Source organism: Myotis lucifugus, unplaced genomic scaffold (genome assembly GCF_000147115.1).
Source record: "Myotis lucifugus unplaced genomic scaffold, Myoluc2.0 scaffold_396, whole genome shotgun sequence".
Lineage (NCBI taxonomy): Eukaryota > Metazoa > Chordata > Mammalia > Chiroptera > Vespertilionidae > Myotis > Myotis lucifugus.
In genome coordinates this window covers 683138-690271 of record NW_005871444.1, presented here as the reverse complement: position 1 = coordinate 690271, position 7134 = coordinate 683138, and positions in this window count along the sequence as shown.

Below are 7134 nucleotides of genomic sequence, written 5' to 3'. Positions count from 1 at the left end.
TAGTCAAACATTTCTAAAACTTGACATAAAAGCATTAACTATAGCCTGGCTATTTGCTCAGTGGTTAGAGCGTCGGCTGGGACTAAAGGGTTGTGGGTTCCATTCCAGTCGAGGGCATGTGCCTTGAGTTTGGGAAGCAACCAGTCAATGTGTCTATCTCACACTGATGCCTCTCTCTCTCTCTCTCTCTCTCTCTCTCTCTCTCTCTCTCTCCCCTCCTCCTCCCTTCTCTCTGAAAATCAATGGAAAAAAAATATCCTCAGGTGAGGATTAAAAAATACAGAAAACTCTAGTTCAATAGGGTAGCACCCCAATGTTCACATCAAATTTCCAACAGATGTCACCCTAATCCCTCCGTTGTAGTTGTGACTAAACCTCTGTGACTGACGTTACTGCGTGCTTCACCTAATGATACAAGATGTAAATACTTCGTCATCTTGTGTTTTTATCCAAGACATTTTATGGTTCTTCCAATTTCACAACTGGACTTTTCAACTATGTAGATCTCTGTTGGGTTGTGTTTTATTCAGAACGCAAGCGCCCATACGTTGGGCTGCCTGTGTAATGAGGCTCTCAAGTCCTCATTTCAACCAAAATTGTTTTTAATGTGGCAAAACTCACATAACATAGAATACACCATTTTAGCCCTTTTAAAGTGTACTTATTCATTGGCACTTAGTACATTCACAGTGTTGTGCAGCGATCAGCACTATCTTGTTTTAGAACATTTTCAACACCCTAAAAGGAAACCTGTACCATTTAGCAGTCACTCTCCAGCCTCCCTCCCCGAGCCCTGGGCAACCACTATCTGCTGCCTGTCTCTATGGATTTGCCTGTCCTGGACATGGCACATACATGGGATACGCGACATTTTTCAGGCCCATTGCTTGCACCAACAGTACAAAGATGAATGCTGCTCTTAACTAGATCACTGCCAACTGGAATGAAACAGATTAAAAAGATTTTTTTTTTATTGATTTCAGAGAGGAAGGGAGAGGGAGAGAGAGAGAGAAACATCAATAATGAGAGAGAATCATTGATTGGCTGCCTCCTGCACGCCCCACACTGGGGATCAAGCCCATAACCTGGGCATGTGCCCTGACTGGAAATTGAACCGTGACCTCCTGGTTCATAGGTTGGTGCCCAACCATTGAGCCACACCAGCCAGGCCAAAACAGATTTTTAAAAAATCATATTACAATGTGATGATTATTAAAATAGAAATATGAATATTGTGAGAACATAGATGAGGGGCAATAAGGGCAAGCTGTAAGAAATAACACTTGAATCTGGGCATGGAGGCGGGAGTTTGACAGACCAATGGGGGCTGGGCAGAAGGGTGGTGTAGAGGAGGAGGGAGCTGGAGTGGGAGAGCAAGGTACAACATAAGGAGTTGGACAGCTCTGTGCTCAAAGGAGGGGGACAAAGCATACCCAAAGCGTGTTACCACCCCAGGGCCTTTGCACTTGCTGTTCCCTTTTCTTGGGACACTTTTCTTTCAGATTGGTGCCTGATTGGCTGGAACTCTTCCTTCAGATCTTTGCTTCAGTGGGTGGGGGAGGGGAAATTTTCTCTTTTCCTCTTCCTTAGGTCTTCTGGCTGGTCAAATAATTAAAACGACATAAGACAGATTAATGGAAGAAAATCACCAAATTTAATTACATATGAATGTGCAGAGGCTCCATAGACTATGGGGTCCGGGGACAAAGTGGGCAGTTAAGGTTTCTGTGCCATCTTGAGCTAAGGAGAAAAGGGGGGTTGTGGTATGAGATTTCAAAGAGGAGGAAGGCAATTCACATGGAGATGGAAAGCAAATGCTTGGTAAGCAAATGTCTTTCACTTAAACTGCAGGACACAGAGAGGACTTTGATCTAATGGGACTTGGCAGGTCCCTCCCTGTCTGTCACACCTACTTCTCCTTAAACCAGAGTTCTCCGTGCTGGGAGCTCCCTTCCCGGGCAGGCCCTCTCAATTCCTTTAGGCAGTGGAGTCTTCCCTGTCTTAAAAATAACTTAATTTTTACATTAAGATAATGATTAAAATTATCTTGAAATAATATCCCAAAGAGGCATATTTTGGGGTGGCAAACTCCACTCCCCTTCAGATGCAGAGAGGGCTTCTTTGACCTCCCTATTAAAATAGCACCTCCCATCCCTCTCTCTCCCCTTATTCCGTTTTCCTCTGAAGCATTTACCACTCCGATACCATGTGTATGGAGGCATATGTGTTTCCCTGTTCGTTTTCTGTCTCCTCCACTTGAGGGTGAGCCGCACCAGGGCAGTCATGGAACTCAAATGTGACCAAATGGTCCAACAAGGAAAAGTACCTTCTCACGCAGTATTACATAGCCATTCAAGTGGTCATGAAGCATCTACTAGTATAATAATATAATCAAAACAGCATAGACAGATTAATAGGAAAAGAAAGTAAAAAAAAGACAAAACAAGATATAAAAGTATATGAAAAATATGGTCCCAATCAGATAAAAAGATGTATAAAAGACCAGAGGGCCCTGGCCGGTGTGGCTCTCTGCTGGTTGAGTATTGTCCCATGCACCGAGAGGTCACCTGTTAGATTCCCAGTCAGGGCTCATGCCCGGGTTTTGGACTCAATCCCCAGTAGGGAGCGTGCCAGAGGCAGCGGGTAAATGTTTCTCTTTCACTGATATTTTTCTCTCTCCCTCTCCCATCCTCTCTCTCTCTCTCTCTCTCTCAAAAACACACACACGTATATATACTAATATATAATTAAATTTTTAAAAAGACCTGAAGGAAGTTCATGAGAATGTTCGTGAAAATTGATGGTGAGATGATTAAAAGCACAATATTAGGTTGAACTGCATGTCGTTGCATTACTATTTTTGTAAGTCAACCTCAGACAGTTCAACCTTATACACTGATGAAAAGAGCCCAAGGCAAATGTGGGTTTGAATCCCGGCTGGAACATCATCTCAGTTGGGTAACCTTGGACAAATTTACTAAAATTCTTTCTCAGGGTCTCAGTTGCCTCATCTGTAAAATGGGCATAAAAATAGTCTGTACTTCAGGGTTGTATTTAAGATTAAATGGAATCATGTATGTAAGGAACTGACATACAGCAATCCCTGAATAAAGGTGGATATCATTGTGGGCAGTGTTTAATTATGTGTGTGTGTTTTTAAATTCGGAAACTATCAGACAAAATTATTTAAATTTTCAAAGGGGTTGTGGTCTAGTGCCTGGGGATCTTGAGCCCGGTCCAGGGCTGGGAATGTGACTGAAGGCTTTCCTCCAGCCCTGCCTCAGCTGGGCTCCTTGCACAGACGGAGACGGCGATCCTGAGAGCAGGGCTGGAGTTTGTCCTCTGAGGAATCCTGGGAACTTCACTTAGAGAGGACACTGTCCCAGGGCCCACTGCCCCCTCACCCCAGCAGCTGCCGAATGCACTGAGCCCAGGAGCGAGGCTGCCGCTGTCCACCTCTCCCCTCAAGCCCTGGCCCCCATCCCAGTCACAACAGCCTTTGGCCCAGTGCTCAGTGCTCTTCCCTCAGCAGCAGCTTCTGGTTCCGGAACACAGGGCTGAGCTCAGCTTTTTTTTTTAATGGATTGATTTTTAGAGAGAGAGCGCAAGAGAAAGAAACATCAGCTTGTTGCTCCACTTATTGATACAGTCAAGGTTGTTTCTTGTATGTGCCCTGACTGGGGATTTAACCCACAACCCTGGCATGTTGGGATGATGCTCTATCCCACTGAGCTACCCGGCAAGGGCTGAGCTCAGCTGTGATCATGTCCTCATAAGTAGGTTACAGAGTTTCTCTTTGTGGTGATAAAAAAAGTTTCGGGCCTGGCTGGCGTGGCTCAGTGGTTGAGCGTTGACCTATGAACTAGGAGGCCACAGTTCGATTGCCAGTCAGGGTACATGCCCGGGTTGTGGGCTCGATACTCAGTGTAGGGCATGCAGGAGGCTGCCAATCAATGATTCTCTCTCATCGATGTTTCTCTCTCTCCCTCTCCCTTCCTCTCTCAAATCAATTAAATATATATATATATAGAAATGTTTGGAAATGGTGGTGATGGTTGCACAAAATTGTGAATGTAATTAATGCCACTGGATTGTACACTTAAAAGTGGCCAATTTTATGTTATAGAAATTTTACCAAAATACTTTTTAAAATGAAAAGAAAAAAAAAAAGCCCGTTCTGGATGGGTGCCTGATATACCAAGGTTGGAGGTTCGATACCCGGTCAGAGCATATACAAGAGGCAACCAGTGAATGCATAAATAAGTGGAACAACAAATTGATGTTTCTCTCTCTCTCTCTATCTCTCAAAATCAATTTAAAGAAATAATACAAAAAAACAATAAATCCAGGAATGGGAGGACTGAAGGGAGAGCAGGCTTGTCCTGTGGGGTTTGGGGACATAACCTGGGGCCGACGGAGGCCACATTGAGTTCTGGATGTAGGTCCCCGGTCCAGCCCTTATTTGCTCTATGATGTCGGTAATTTAACTCCTCTGAGGACACCATGCTGTTCTCACACAGCTGGCTCTCCTGGAACTTGTTATTAAATGGTGTGAAACTCTGCTCTGGGTGGTTTGGCTCAGTGGATAGAGCGTCAGCCTGCAGACTGAAGGGTCCCAGGTTCAAAATTTGGTCAAGGGCACATGCCTGGGTTGCGGGCTTGATCCCCAGTGGTGGGGGCCGTGCAGGAGGCAGCTGACCAATGATTCCCTCTCATCATTGATGTTTCTATCTCTCTCTCCCTCTCCATTCCTCTCTGAAATCAATAAAAATGTAAAAAAAAAATAATAAAAATAAATGGTGTGAAACTCTGTAAAACACAGAATAAGAAAGAAGGAAAGAAAGAAACCTAACAGTAGTACCTTTTCCTGCTTTACTCTGAGGATGCCTGAAATTCCACCGTAAGGCTTGGAATTAAGGATTGGAAAGGGGGAAACGAAAGGCGCCTCTCCATCTCTGGCTCCTTGGCCTGAGGGAGATGCTCCATTTTCCCAGGGGTTGGCATCCGGGGAGGGGGCTGTGGGACTCAAGGTCCAAGAAGAGGGCAGCTCAGTGGGACACGGACCCTGGAGGGCTGGGGTGTCCAGGAACCCCCGCCAGCCTCAGTTTTGCCCTGGTGTTTAGTAGCTGAGCAGTGGTGTCCTCGGCCTGTCCCCTCATTGCCCCCTACGTCCCTCCTCCCCCACCCTTCATACCTTAGAATGCCTTTCCCATCTTTCTCCTGGGAGATTTATTTCTGTCCCTTTTTTCATCTGAGCAGCGGAAATGAATCATCCTCCGGCCCGTTTGGTAAACAGTCCCGTGCCCTCTGACCCGCGGGGCTCTCACTGCTTCCTCTGGAGCTGCTCCTGGGCTAGACACTCACCCCCAGACCCCCTGTCAGGACTCTCCTTTCCCAGGGCCTGGAGCTTGACTTCCCCCACCCTCAGGAAGATGAGAAATGACACACAGCATTCCAGATGCCGATCTCACGAGCGGACCAGAGGGGCAGGGAAGCAGGGAGCCACCATGTTCTGAGGGCTTTGTGTGCCCTGTCCTGGCACATCTGGATGACCCTCTGCAGCAGATCTTGGAATCCTCATTTGACAGGTTCGGAGTCTGAGGCTCAGAAAAGTGAAGGCACTTGCCCAGGGCCACACAGTGAGTGGTGGAGCCCAGACTCAAAAGCCTGGATTCCTCCCATTGCACCGACTGGCATGTGTACGCATGTGTGTCAGCTACCACATCAGTTGCTAAGCCACATGTGGACGGCAGGTGGGTGTCCACCTACAGGGGAGATGGCAAGGGTGTGCAGTGTGTGTCTTACCAGACAGAAGCCCGTGGGTCCCTGAGGATGATGTCAAAGAGTGACAGGATGTGGGAGGGGAACAGGGATTAATAAAAAGCCCACATTCAAGGCCACCTAGGCCCTGCCCACACTTCACAAATACAGCTGTTCAGGGGGCCCTGGCCCAGTAGCTCAGTTAGTTGGAGCCTCCTCCAGATGCGCCAGGGTGGTGGGTTTGATCCTGAGTCAGGGTACGTGTGGGAGACAACCCATCGGTGTTCCTCTTCTCTCTCTCTCCCTCTCCCTTTCCCTCTCCTCTCTCCCCTCCCCTCTTCTCTTCCTCTTCTCTTCTCTTCTCTTCTCTTCTCTTCTCTTCTCTTCTCTTCTCTTCTCTTCTCTTCTCTTCTCTTCTCTTCTCTTCTCTTCTCTTCTCTTCTCTTCTCTTCTCTTCTCTTCTCTTCTCTTCTCTTCTCTCTCTCTCTCCTTATCTCTCAATCATTAAAAACTCACACCATACTTCAGGCGTGTCCACGTTGGTGAAACCACACTTCCTGGTGATCATGCAACTATTTATTAGACTTCTAAAAATAGTATGCAGGTACTATTTCCAGGAGCTGTGTGAGATGCAGAAATAAAACTACTGACAGCAGACTATCAGGCGCCGGTGAGTGTCAGAGAGAGGAGGGTTTACATAAATATATGAGTCACCGAGCAGACAGAAGGTGCTCGGGCCCAAAGGGATGGAAAAGCTCTAAAGCGGTGTTCTCGTTCTAGGAGGCCCCCCCGCCGGAGGGATTCCTCGAGGCCCTGAATCAGGGAGGGCTTCCTGAGGAGGTGGCCTTTGTAGGCCTCTAAAGCTCTAAGTCAGTGGTTCTCAACCTTCCTAATGCCGCGACCCTTTAATACAGTTCCTCATGTTGTGGTGACCCCCAATTTCATTGTTACAAATTGAACATAATTAAAGCATAGTGATTAATCACAAAAACAATATGTAATTATATCTGTGTTTTCCGATGGTCTTAGGCGACCCCTGTGAAAGGGTCGTTTGACCCCCAAAGGGGTGGCGACCCACAGGTTGAGAACCGCTGCAAGTAGATGTAAAGTCTGCATCTGCAGACGCTTTAACGGAAGTTAGATCCTGTTTGACTTTCCAAGGAGCCCGGAGACGGCACATGCCTTTATTTCCCTTCTCCGGAGGCGGGCACGGAGGCGCAGAGGAGTGGACTAGGCGGGCCGAGCTAGCAGGTGGCGGCCAGGATTTGATCTGGAGCCAGTGGGACTCCAAGCCTCGCGCTGGGCTCCCTCCTCGCCTGGTCCCGCCGCTTGATCAGCGGAGCCCGCGGAGCCCGCGGAACCCGGAGACACCGC